The sequence below is a fragment of the Thamnophis sirtalis genome, unplaced genomic scaffold, assembly GCF_051295495.1.
Source record: "Thamnophis sirtalis isolate CommonGarterSnake01/CBP01778 unplaced genomic scaffold, rThaSir2_p1.2 scaffold_3, whole genome shotgun sequence".
Classification (NCBI taxonomy): Eukaryota; Metazoa; Chordata; class Lepidosauria; order Squamata; family Natricidae; genus Thamnophis; species Thamnophis sirtalis.
This window is the reverse complement of record NW_028261383.1, coordinates 105,344,162-105,357,980: the sequence shown is the minus strand read 5'-3', so window position 1 is coordinate 105,357,980 and position 13,819 is coordinate 105,344,162. Positions and strand designations below refer to the sequence as shown.

At 38.9% G+C, this 13,819-nt stretch overlaps 1 pseudogene; it reads left to right on the top strand.

Moving 5' to 3' along the window:
- Positions 1-2,743: 2,743 nt before the first annotated feature.
- LOC148048092 (uncharacterized) lies at positions 2,744-13,164 on the top strand (annotated as a pseudogene).
- The last annotated feature ends 655 nt before the right edge of the window (positions 13,165-13,819 follow it).

Below are 13,819 nucleotides of genomic sequence, written 5' to 3'. Positions count from 1 at the left end.
TTCCCTATGAATGTGTTTATTTTTTCCTCAATCTTTTGTCTCATTGCCAATTCTTCTCACATTTTCATAGATTAGAGTCAGCACTTCTGATGTCTAGCTCTTTTAGCATCTGAGAATTTGCTTAAGATAGAAATGTGGGCTCTTATGCTCCTTTTATTAAACCCGAGTTACCTCTTCCTTAGTTATGTCAGGAAGGCCTTTTTCCCCTCTTGGGGGAGAACACAAATAATGTGTTTCAGTTGTGCTTTCTACCTATTCCCAAATATTATTTCTCCACCTCCCTGTGCAACAACTAACAGCTTCTTCAACATCTGGGAGCTACTATCCATTTTCATCATACCTTGCATTAATTGAGCCCTTGGGGTATTATTCCTATGGAATCAAACTACTGAATTGTACTTTTTCTTCATTATCTGCATATGCTTTGCTTTTTAGCTGCTATTCCTTCGTATATGGACGTCTTAAAACTTTTCCTAGTTTCCCTTCTCTGGAAATCATTGTTTTCTGCACTTTCACTCTCTTCTTCAAGATCTCCATCCCTGTTGAGCTGGTTTACCTTTTTAAAATACAAAGACATATTAAACTGGCTTGTTTTCATTTGATTTCATGGAAACCTGTTTTTTTGAAGCATAAGATACATGATATATTTTTGTCAGATTTTCCTCTATTAGTTATCTTGAATTCCAACACAATGCAACCTCTTTTTCCCCATGGTGTCTGACATCTTCAGACCATCAACTAATTGCTCTCAACTTGTCAGGATTTTGTCCAGGGTAGCTTCTTTTATGTTTAGAAAAATGAAAGTCACCAACAAGAGATGTTTGAAATCTGAACCTTCACTCTTAAGTGACTCATTTCTCCAGCAGGTATCAGGGTAGTGGATGATATCATTTTACCATTTTAACTTATCTTTTGCAAGTTTGGTTAATTGGTTTAGAAAGGCATTCTGGCTAGGTGGCCTAGAGTAAGCTTTCACAATGGTACCATGTTTTTCCCAAAATAAGACCTCCCCAGATAATAAGCCCAATTGAGCTTTTGAGCTCATGCACTAAATTAAGCCCTCCCCCCAAAATAAACCCTCCCTGAAAATATTGCAACATGGCAGAAGCCATGAGGTGACCATGCTTGCCACCTCCTGCACCTCAAAAATAATAAGACCTCCCTGAAGATAAGGCCAAGTACTTATTTCGGGGTCAAAAGAAAATAAGACCCTGATGATACCATGTTTCCCCAAAATTACAACATAAGGGCATGTCATATTTTTCCTGTGGGCAAAAATATACGCCCTCCCCCAATAATAATACCCTGGACAACCCCCCCTCTATCCAGGCAGAGCGTCACTCACCAACCTAGCGATATCCCAAAGGTGCAAAGACGCTGGAGCTGGGGCGAGGGGGCAAAGCCACTCAGATTGCTTGACACTTTTGGGATACCACTAGGTTGGTGGGTGGTGCTGTGCCCAGCTGGAGTGGGGGGTTACCGGGCAATGCTCTCACGAGCAGCTGCCCGGCAATGCCCCTTTCCAGCCAGGCAGAGCACCACTCACCAACCCAGTAATATCCCAAAGGTGCTACATGGCACTCTGCCCAGCTGGAAAGAGAGGTTGCACGACCATTTGTTCTGCCTCCAGCTTGCATGCCTCCCAGCCTCACCATGTCCAGCTCTCCATGCAGGGCTGGGCCAGGGCACCGGCGCCGCCGTGGCCCCACTGCCACCACTGCCACAACCCTGCTGCCGCCACTGCCGCCATGCTCTGAGCATAACTGGCTTTCAAACTCTGGAGATCCGCTGCCGAGTCTTCCGGCAGTGGCCACTCTGGGACTACGCTCTATGGTTGTGGGCTGGCTGCGGGAAGACTCTCTGTCCCACCAAGATCTTCCAACAGCCAGCCCACAACCATAGAGTGTAGTCCCAAAGTGGCTGCTGCCGGAAGAATCGGCAGCGGATCTCGGCGCCCTGGCCCGGCCCTGCAGGGAAAGCTGGGCATGGTGAGGCTGTGAGGCACGCGAGCGGGAGGCAGAACAGGTTTCCGCACAACCTCTCTTTCCAGCTGGGCAGAGTGCCACGTGGCTTAGCACCTTTGGGATATTACTGGGTTGGTGAGTGGAGCTCTTCCCGGCTAGAAAGGGGCATTGCCGGGTGGCTGCTCATGAGCGTGGTCACCTCATGGCAGCTTTGTTGCGCTACTGCTACAGTGGAACACAGCCATTTGCCCCTGAGGCTATGCCTGGTTCTTTGGGCACCTGCTTGCAAGAGAGCAGCCACACGGCAACCCCAAACCAATAAGCCCCCCCAATAATAAGGCCCAAGAAACATTTGGGGGGGTGTCAAAAGAAAATAAGACCCTGTCTTATTTTCAGGGAAACATGGTACATATAAAACTTCAGTTTTACATGCTACAAAGAATAAAAAAATACGGGGGCATGCATAAAAGGCAATATGATTTATAATATTAAACAGAAAACATTTAATTCTAAGCCAGTGCACATTAACAGCATACACCTATGGAATTCAAAATAAAACAAGCCAAAGCAAATTGAGCTGTGGGAATTGAAAAAAAAATCTGGTTATCTTCCAAATTCAAATTAAATTACTGGCCTTGTGCAATTGTGAGCATTTTTTTTCTTTTACCAGGTGAAATAGACAAGAATTCTGCTAGTTTTTCCATCTAATTCAAGAGACAGGAAGAACTGCAAAACTGCAGTGGTTTCCTTTTTCCCTAGTTGATGCACCAGAACGCAAGATGTTACGTGTAAGTGTGAAATAACAGAAATCTTCCATGGTTGTCCGAGCAAAATATCGATTCTAAAGAGTAACCTATGGAAAGGAAAACAATATCTGTTTGATTTCCTGATGTAGGTAAAAGAAATAGAGAAGCAGGGGAATCCACCAACAGGGCTTGGTAATCATGATCCAAGCAGAACAGCTGATGAACCTCTTTTTCAAATCTGAAGAATAGCTTCAAATCTGGACATGGCTTTCTTAACCCAGCTTCCTTTCTAGCACAGAAGGCGATTTAAGGAGATCTTAAATCTTAAGGAGATTTAAGACCAGGTAATAAAGGTGTTTGAATTCTCAAAATAGTATCCTAGAAATAATAATGAGCAAATGGGTGTATGAATTTCATGGAAATAAGATGATTTGCAAAGGACAGAAAGGCAAGAGTGGGATAATGAATGATGTTGGTGAAAACTAGATCTCGTTTGATTACCTTTTTTCTTATTACCCACCTTTAATTTGTCACCCTGAAAGAGAATAGCATAATAAATATGTATGCAACTGCATGTGTACATAAAAACTATCACTTCTCCAAATAGGCATTAAGCTAGTGTAACGTTATTTTTCAGGCTAAAACATAAAAAAGAAAGAAGACAGGCTGCTCAGTTAATTTAAAAAATATGCAGGGGAAATACGAGGCTGTGGGGTAAAAGAAAGTTATAACTGGAACACTGAAAACCAAAGTACTGTAAAAATTGGAATGACACTTAAAGAAAATTAATGTAGATGAATCTTTCTTTCAGGGAGGCTCATATCAATGTAAGGAAGACATCTTAAATAAGCTTGAACAAGATATTAAATAAATCATAAAAGCACAGGTAATAATAGGTTAAAGGTCATTTAATTCAACCCTGTAGTCAGTCTCAGATCAACTACAGAATCTTTGATAATGACTATCTACCATCTGTTTAATGAAAGAAAATCAACCACTTGATATTGACAGTCTCTTGAACTATCTGACAGCAGTAGACACTGGGCATTCCTTCTGAAGTTTTCCTTGAACTTGCTTCCTGGGAGTAATTTCTTTAATGAATTCCTTTATCTATTGGTTTTGGTCTTGCCCTTTGGAGCAACTAAGAAAAAGTTGGCTCCCTCTTCTTTGTGACAGTCCTTCCAATGTTTGAAAACTGCTGTCTCTTCCATAGGCTAAATGTTCTCAGATCTTTAAAGATATCCAATATGTTTGATTTGCAGACATCTTAATGCTGTGTCAGCCCTCTTCTGAAACTCCAGTTTGTCAGTGTCCATTTTTTAACTCTGGTGCACAGAACTGGATAGGGTACACCAATCGGAGTCTATCCAGAGCAGTATAGTGTGGAACAGTTACTTCTGTGATCAGGACTGTGTGGTGTCCAAGAGAGGATTTGCCTTTTTAGTATCTGCATCAAGTAGGTAGATTCATATGGTCTACTAGGATACCCATGAATCCATCAAGGTCCAGCCAATAAGACCCTCCATTTTTGCTGGAATATCCATCAATCCAGGATGAGTAGATTTACTGCTGTACAAAGGCTGCTAGCCCATTCCATAGCTGAGCAGTAGCACTCTGACTTTACTAGATAAAGAGCTAAGCACCAACAACTTGGAGAGCTGCAAATTTGAGACTTCCTGGTCTGTGGCCAGTTTTTAATGGCGTTTACATTTTTAAAACCAGAATCAAGAGCAATCTAACTAAGCAGAACTTACTGGATTTGAACAAGATGATGACATTTTTGCTAGAAGATGGGTTGCCTATCTGCTTTGTATTTCATCACAAATAGAGGCAGTAAATGAAGCCCTTTGATCATGTAACTTTCTAAGACTCCCTATCCGCTTTGTGAGTGAAAATGCTTGCAAAAACAAAAATAAATAAATAAATAAATAAATAAATAAATAAATAAATAAATAAATAAATAAATACAAATTTAAGTGCTCCAGGAGGGAACAGAATGTAGGTAGCTTGAGTTCATCAGCATCTATCTCTTATGATATTTAGAACTTGATTGCAGATGCTGGGTGTAGTGTTTCCTAATGGTAATAAATAGCTGAGGTGACTTGTACAAGTAAACCATGCTGTATTCAACAACATCAACTAGAACTCAACAACATTTGACAGCTATTTATATGGTATCTGTCAAACAGGCAACCAATCAACAACTGCTCTTTCTCCCGCCAGAGTTTTCCACGTCTAGACCAATCAGGAGCTTCCAGTTGCCGCAGGGACCTAACCGCAGGGACTTAATAATGGACATATTTGAAACTGGGTTGCAAATAGTTGTCCAGCACTTTTTTTCAATGTGTTCTAATGACTTTTTCAGCCTGTTACAGATGACATTGATGGCACTGTGCTACTCTTAAGCACACAAGAAACCTTTTTTGGCTTCCTTAATGGACCTTACAGATGTATATATATATATTGAATTCTGTTTGAACACCTGGCGACATTGAGTTCCATTAATTATGATGCACTTGACTTGTGGACACTTGTCTGCTTGAATTTGGTTCTTGGTGATGGTCCTGTGATAATTCAGAATATGCTCCAATATTTAAAATTAAGTCCCAGATAATTGTTGAGAATGTTTTTTTAAAGAAACATTCACATGGAATATACCATATCATGTTTAGCATTCCTTTTGTACTTGTTGAGCTGATACCTGTGTCTGTATTGTTCTATTGGACTTTTCACCTACTGATACTGATTTCAATTTTTTCCCTTTTTTAAAAAAGATACCTGCTTACATTAAAATATGCATCCATTTATGTCCTTTGATAATGGCTACTTCCAATAATATTTCCTGATAAAAATTCAGAAGATGGTTTTATAAATGACTTCTTACAAGCATTCTTATCAGTGAAGTGACCCACTAGATGAATGATTTGCAGAAAGGCACTAACAAAAAAGGGGGAGGGGAGAAGACCTCACCCTATATAGTAGGGATGAAATATCTGTATCCTGTAAGATATTTCAGTTGCCAGAACATTTTCTATCCACGTTTTTTAATCCTTGCTAAAGAGACAGGTGGGAATCATGCTTGGAAACAGAATTACTTGTAATTTCAAGCAGAGGCCAAGTACCTAACTGTGGGACAGTGTAATATTCTGATTCACATAGAGGAAATAGGTCTCTTTTCTGCTTATGGGTAAAGTTCCTTGCAAAGGATGCATTTTCTTCCAGACATCTCTTGTTCAGGACTACCATTTTCTGTAATGTGGGAAAGGCTCTAATTGCCATGGGCAGAAATGGAGTTTATGTGACACTTTGAAGGCCCTTGGGAGCTTGGAGTTGAAGAACCTGGGAATATTTTTTAGATTTATTGTCCCCTATTTCTTCAAAGAATTGGGAATCCACTGGAATATTTGGGAAGGTAGGTAATGAAGAGGAAGCCAAAGACACAGACTTGCATAACATAAAACACACCAGGAGAACAGGTCTCACAAATTAAAAGAACTACAGGTAGTCTTCAACTTGCAGCCATTCATTCAGTGATCATTCAGAGTTATCACAGTGCTGAACAAATAGTTGTTTATGACCAGTCCTCAGAATTCCAGCTGTCCGAGTACCCCTGCAGTCATTTTTGATTGCAATCTGAGAGCTTGACAATTGACTCACATTTATAGCTGTTTCCAGCACTCCACAATCAGGTGATCAGCATTTCCCATTTCCCAGATGGCTTCCTCAGAAAGTCAAAGCCAATCCCTTGCACCCTTCTGCACCTTTCCCCAACTCTCTTTATGCCTCACTGCCACTTGTGCAACTCCACATACTGTACCTTACCCGAACTTCACTGTGCTTTTGTGTCACTACTGTGCACTCCTTCATTCCCATACCCACCCAGAAGCAGCCACCTAGGCCTCGTTGCGCTTGAATAACTCCGTGTATCTGTGCACCCCTGCATGCTGACTCTACCAGCCACCTCCACTTATCTTGCCTGCTGGCCTGCTTGCAAGCCACCTGGGACATTCAACTTCCTGTCAGCTTCCCTGTGTTGTTACTCGGGGATCTTGCAAGCACATACTCTTCTAGTGACCACTGTGATTAAGTTAAGGATGGCAATTGGGATTGCTGTTCTGTTGCTAAGCAGTGTAGTCTTGGTTTTAGATCACATTGCTTATTGATGGAAATGCTGGTCCCATTTGTCATTGTAACTTTAGATTACCTGTAGAGATGTTTTAACAAAGGAAGAAATACAATTTCTTGATATGCCTTGTGCATATTTAAGAAACAGTCATAATAAACTGCTTGTTTCTGACAGGAAGTGATATTCAGAGGTGTCTCTTGTGCTTCTCTTTGGAAAGTTTTGCTTGTTATATCTTGTTTTCTCTCCCACAACACACAGATTGAACATAATGGTTTTCACAAAAGGCTAAAAAAAAAACAATTTAAGGAGTGATGTCAGGGATGGTGAACATTTGACAAAGGTCTACTTGGATGAACTTGTGAAGGCTCTTCCTGATGTTTTTTCCAGTCATCTCATTCTCCCCTTCTCTTATCACTTAATAAATCAGGTGAAAGGCTCTGGGTTAAAAATACAACGACGTCTCTTTACATGTAGTCCTCAACTTACAACCATTCATTTGTGATCATTTGAAAATGCAATGAAAAAAGCAACTTCCCATGACTGTTGTAGCATCCCCATGGTCACATGATCAAATTTTGAATGCTTGGCAACTGGCATGTATTTATGACATTTGCACTGTAATGTGATCATGTGATTCCCATCCAGCTTTCAACAAGCAAAGTCAATGAAGGAAGCCTGATTCGCGTAACAATTGCATGATTCACTTAACAATTGTACAGTGATTTGCTTAACAAGTGTGGCAAGAAAGATTGAAAAATGAGGCACACCTCATTTAACAGCTGCCTTGCCTAGCAACATAAATTTGGGTCTCAGTTGTGTTCTTAAGTTGAGGACTACCTGAGGTTTGGTCTAAACTCCTAACATTGGCTTTTATAGCCAATTGAACTAAATAATGTAGTTGGTAACTATTACAAGTTTATGAAGGCATTCGTTTTGGCTCAAGCAATTGAACAAATGGAAAGGATTTGTCTTGTGCATAGTGTGTTATGGGTAATCTTTACCTAAGCTGAACTATTTTTTTGTTTCATTTCAAGTGACTCTGGAGCTCTGACTTTATTCTTCTGGGGATGTAATTTATGCTTTATCCTCAGAGAGTATGACAAAGTGTTTATTTGGTTTTTGCTGCCACTTCCTTTGATGCTTCCTCCCTTTCTCTTCTAATTTATCACCACGATAGGTATCTGCCATGACCTCCCCATAGTTTTAAGGCATCTTTAAGTCTGATTTGTAGAAGGAATTGCTGAGAATAATACTAAGGTCCAGAGACGCCTTGTGTAAATTTCATGAAACAAGACACCTCAGAATATTACAATTACTTCTTTGCATTTATTTATCTATTAAATTGGATCAGTTTACATTAAAAGTTATTGTGAGTTTCAAGAACTGTCTTGTACAGCTGATTGTCTGACACTGAATTTATATAGTTGCTTAATGTCATGACAAAAATATGAGTTCCATTTCTGTAATTAAAGGAAACAATGACAATAATATAATATCTTCATGAATGTGAATCCTTCTACCTCATTTGCCCCTTAGAGCAACTGCCCTCCCTCTATCTACCAACTGGAATTTCATCATTTCCAGCAACTATGCAATATTTTATTTTTCTTTAATGTGACCAATACTTTAATTATCTGAAAGGAATAACCAGTTCCCCTTTTCTTTGAAGATGGAAGGCAATAGTAAATTGATAGATTGGCTCCAGACCCCCAATTTTAATGAAATGAATAGTATACCAGAGGAAATATTTTGAAATATATAGTTATAATTAAAAATGGCATGTTCAAGTTTCTCATCATAGAATTTAAGTTGTCAGTGTAATATTATAAGCCATTTTAAATCCTGAATATTTGAATAGTTGGGACCATATTAATAATAAGAAATATGAATATAAATACAAATATAGACAGTACAAAAATGAATATTTGTTTATAAAGCAACAAAGTACAGCAACAGCTAGGAAAGTTGAACATGAACCTTCCAATTTAAGCAAAATCAGTTCCTTCAATCAGTTTCTACCAAAGTATAAATAGCAGTAGAAATTCTGAAAGTGGGAAACCAACAAAAAAGAAACAATCCAGTTTTGGAAAGATCAATGGAAAACTCAAAATGACTACAATAAGCAAGTTATTTGAATTAATTCAATCAAGACCAAAATTGAAAAATTATCATGTGTTTCAAAGTGCAGATTGTACAAAGAAGTTGCTAGTAGAAGACAAAGAATTGGAGAAGATCACAAAATATCAAGATTTGTAAACAAAAATTGGAAGAACACACCATCAGCCATGGTGTGTCATACCAAAAAAAATAATAATCTTGGAGAGCCCTTAGAAAAGCCATTCAAAAGAAATTGAAGCCATTAATTACAAATGGCTTCAATTTGCACATATACTATTAAGACAGATAATAACTTAAGTTCTTGGGAAGAACTTGATGCATATGAAGGTCAAATCCAGTTAAAGAACTGCAGCTGTGATTTCACATTATTTCATTGTTGTTGTTAATAATAATAATTAATGTTAAAAATGTTAAATGTTAAACAACAACAATTATTATTATTCCTCCTCCTCCTCCTCCTCCTCCTCCTCCTCCTCCTCCTCCTCCTCCTCCTCCTTCTTCTTCTTCTTCTACTGGTCCCTTGATGAAAATCGAATCCAAACTAATATTCACCCAAGTAAAGAAAAAACTTTGAACTTTTGGAAAGAACAGTGGGAAAACCCAGTGGAACACAACAACACTGCCTCCTGGATCAAAGATATTCAACAACAAACAACACAAAACAAGATGGAAAATATTGTAATCAAAACTGACATGGTGGCAAAACAAGCAAAGAAGGTCAAGAACTGGAGTGCACCTGGCCCGGATGAACTGCATGGATACTGGCTAAAACACCTGACAATAGCAATAGCAGTTAGACTTATATACCGCTTCATAGGGCTTTCAGTCCTCTCTAAGCGGTTTACAGAGTCAGCATATTGCCCCCACAGTCTGGGTCCTTATTTCACCCACCTCGGAAGGATGGAAGGCTGAGTCAACCTTGAGCCGGTGAGATTAGAACCGCTGAACTGCAGATAACAGTCAGCTGAAGTGGCCTGCAGTACTGCACCCTAACCACTGTGCCACCTCGGCTCGACAAGACTCCATCATCGCATGTCCACTCAATTTGATCAAATGCTTCAAGATGCAACAAGTGAAGAATGGTTAACAGGTGGCCGAACATACTTGATAATGAAAGATCCAGAAAAAGGCACAGAACCAAGCAACTATCGCCCAATTACTTGTCTGCCAACAACATTCAAACTTTTTACAAAGATACTGGCAAATTCAGTATTCAATCATCTGATGGAAAACAATTTGTATCCAGTAGAACAAAAAGAAAATTATAAAAAAATTAAGAGGAACAAATGATCAGCTGCTTATGGACAAAATGATACTAAGAAATGCAAAACAAAGAAAAAGAAATGTAAATATGGCGTGGGTTGATTACAAGAAGTAATTTGACTCATTGCCCCACAGCTGGATTAACACCTGTCTGGAAAACTTTGTTATCAGCAAAAATATCTGTACATTTTTGAAAGCAAATATGCAAAAATGGAAAACAGTTCTAACAAAAAAAGGGGAAGAACATTGATAAAGTCAACATCAGACGAGGAACCTTCCAAGGGGATTCACTTTCACCTACTGTTCAACATTGCATTAATTCCACTGACAATAATCCTATGAAACACAAAACTGGGATAACAAATCTCAAGCCAACATGGCAAGATAAACCATCTACTATACATTGATGACTTAAAAATGTATGCAAAAAGCCCCACTGAACTTAAATCAATGCTCAACACAGTTCAACTGTTCATTAGTGACATTAAAATGAATTTTGGGCTTGAAAAATGTGCTATGTTAGCCCTGAGGTGAGGAAAAATGGAAAAAACAGAAGGAATAGAACTGGGAAATCGAAATATAGTGAAAGCATTAGCAAAGGCTGATGGTTACAAGTACCTAGGCATATTGGAAGCAGATAACATCATGAATAGAAAAGTCAAAGAGTCAACACAAAAGGAATACATCAGGAGGATCCGCAAAATATTAAAAACAAATCTGAATGCTGGAAACATAATTAAAGGCATTAATACATGGGCAGTTCCAGTGATACACTACTCAGATGGAATCATCAACTGGGCTCTGGCTGAACTGGAAAACTTGGAACAGAAAACACACAAACTTTTGAATACGTACCATACTTTACATCCATGAAGTGACATCGACAGGTTGTACCTGCCAAGAAAAATAAGGGGCAAATCCAACAAACTGTAGAAGAAGAAAAACGAAGTTTGAGTTGATTATGTGAACCAAAGTACAGAAAAATTGCTGCAGGCTGTGAAAACAGAGAACAGCATAAAAACAACAGAAACAAAGGCAGAATATAAGGAAAAACAACTGGATGACAGATTAAATAGATGGAAAATCAAAGCTTTGCATGGACAGTACTTGAAAAACATTGAAGGAAAATGTGATGACAACTTGACATGGACATGGTTTAAGATGGGAGCTATCAAGAAAGAAATGGAAGGTTTGATACTGGCTGCTCAAGAACAAGCACTACAAACTAATGCCATGAAAGTGAAGATACAAAAATCCTCTGACAACCCAAACTGCTGACTTTGCAATAACGAAGTCAAAGGTGTTTCACATTTAATATGTGAATGCAGCAAAATTACACAAACTGATTACAAAGCTAGACATGACCGAGTTGCTAAATTAATCCACTGGTCATTATGTAAAAAATATGATTTACCTGTATCCAGAAAGTCATGGGAACATAAAGTGGAAAAAGTTATCGAAAATGAGAAGGTGAAGATCTTGTGGGACTTTCAAATACAAACGGATCGTTATTTGGAGCACAACATGCCAGATATTATGGTTGTAAAGTGCCGAAGTGTACAGTTTATTGATATTGCTGTTCCTGGAGCCAAGGTGGCGCAGTGGTTAAATGCAGCACTGCAGGCTACTGCTAGATCAGCAGGTCAGCGGTTCAAATCTCACCGGCTCAGGGTTGACTCAGCCTTCCATCCTTCCGAGGTGGGTAAAATGAGGACCCAGATTGTTGGGGGCAATATGCTGACTCTCTGTAAACCGCTTAGAGAGGCCTGAAAGGCCTATGAAGCGGTATATAAGTCTACTGCTATTGCTGGAGATGCCAGAGTCGAAGAAAAAGAACTAGAAAAAATAATGAAATATCGCGACCTGGCCATCGAAACTAAAGGGCTATGGATGAAGCATGTAACAGTCATACCCATTGCCATCGGGGCACTTGGCACCATGTCCAAGAATTTTACAAGATACATCAACAAATTGCAGCTTCCTGCAATAACATCAGTGGAACTGCAAAAAACTGTGCTACTCGGAACATCTTATATTTTAAGAAGGTACTTGGTTGTTACCTAGGACACTAGCAGCAAACCGTATCAACCATTAGCACCAGTCACTGGTATTTGTAATGCATTTTTGAATGTTCAATTGACTGATTTTCATGTTTAATGAATAAAGTATATAATAATAATAATTTGATACCTATGACGCTGCAAACAACATGTATTAAACATTAGCACTAGCCAATGGTATTTGTGATACATTTTAAAATGTTCAGTTGACTGAATTTCATGTTTAATGTATAAGAGATAATAATAATAAGCGAGCTGAAAATTGGAAGCGCAAAGTTATGCATGGCCAATACTTGAAAAGTATTGAAGGCAAAGCTGACCAAAAGCTAACTGGAACTGGTTAAGATCAGGAGTACTGAAAAAAGAAACAGAAGGCTTTATTTTGGCAGCTCAAGAACAAGCCTTAGCCACAAATTACATGAAGGCAAAATTTCAGCATTTTACCACCAATAGCAAATGTCGCCCCCGGAGTCCTATGGGATTGGGCGGCATATAAATTTATTAAATTACAATTACAATTAATGAGAAAGATGAGACAGTCGAACATTTGATGAGTGGGTGCAGAAAAATTTCACAAACTGACTACCTACAATGCCATGACCGAGTTGCTAAGATCATTTATTTGGAAATTGTGCCAGAAGTTTGGATTTGAGTACAGCAAAAACCACTGGGAACATCAGGTTGAGGAGGTTCTAGAGAATGAAAAAGTCAAGATCTTGTGGGATTTCAGAATTCAGACTGACAGGCACTTGGCCTACAACACACCTGACATAACAATAGTTGAAAAGAAAAATGTTTGGTTCATTGACATTGCAATTCCTACTGATGCGCGAATTGAAGATAAGCAGCAAGAAAAAAATCACGAAGTACTGGGACTTGCAAATTGAAGTTGAGCAACTGTAGAAAAAGAAATCGAGTGTTGTCATGATTGTAATTGGAGCCCTTGGAGCAATACCTAAAGGGCTACCTCACTATTTGGAAATTCTAAATTTATCAGACTTGAACATTCTGACTCTACAAAAAAACCACCCTACTTGGAACAGTGTATATCCTTCGACGTTACCTTAACAGTTCCTAGGTCCTTGGTTAGGACTCGAGCTGTTGAGATACCAAGCAGCTCCAAAGGCTGTGAATCTCACCAAAGATTAACATCATCATCATCATCATCATCATCGTCGTCGTCATCATCGCCGTCATAGTAGTAGTCATTATGTAAAAAATACGACTTACCTGTATACAAAAAGTCATTTGAGCACAAAGTAGAAAAAGGTATTGAAAATGAGAAGATGAAAGAAGATTGTGGGACTTTTGAATACAGATGAATCATCATTTGGAACACACTAGATATCATGGTTGTCGAGGGCCCATGTGTACCTTTTATTGTTATTGCTGTACCAGGAGACACTAGAGTTGAAGAAACTAGAAAAAATCATTAAATATTGTGACCTGGCTATCAAAACTACACGGCTATGGCTGAAACATGTAACAATGATATCCATTGTCATCGGGACACTTGGTACCATGTCCAAGAATTTTACAAAA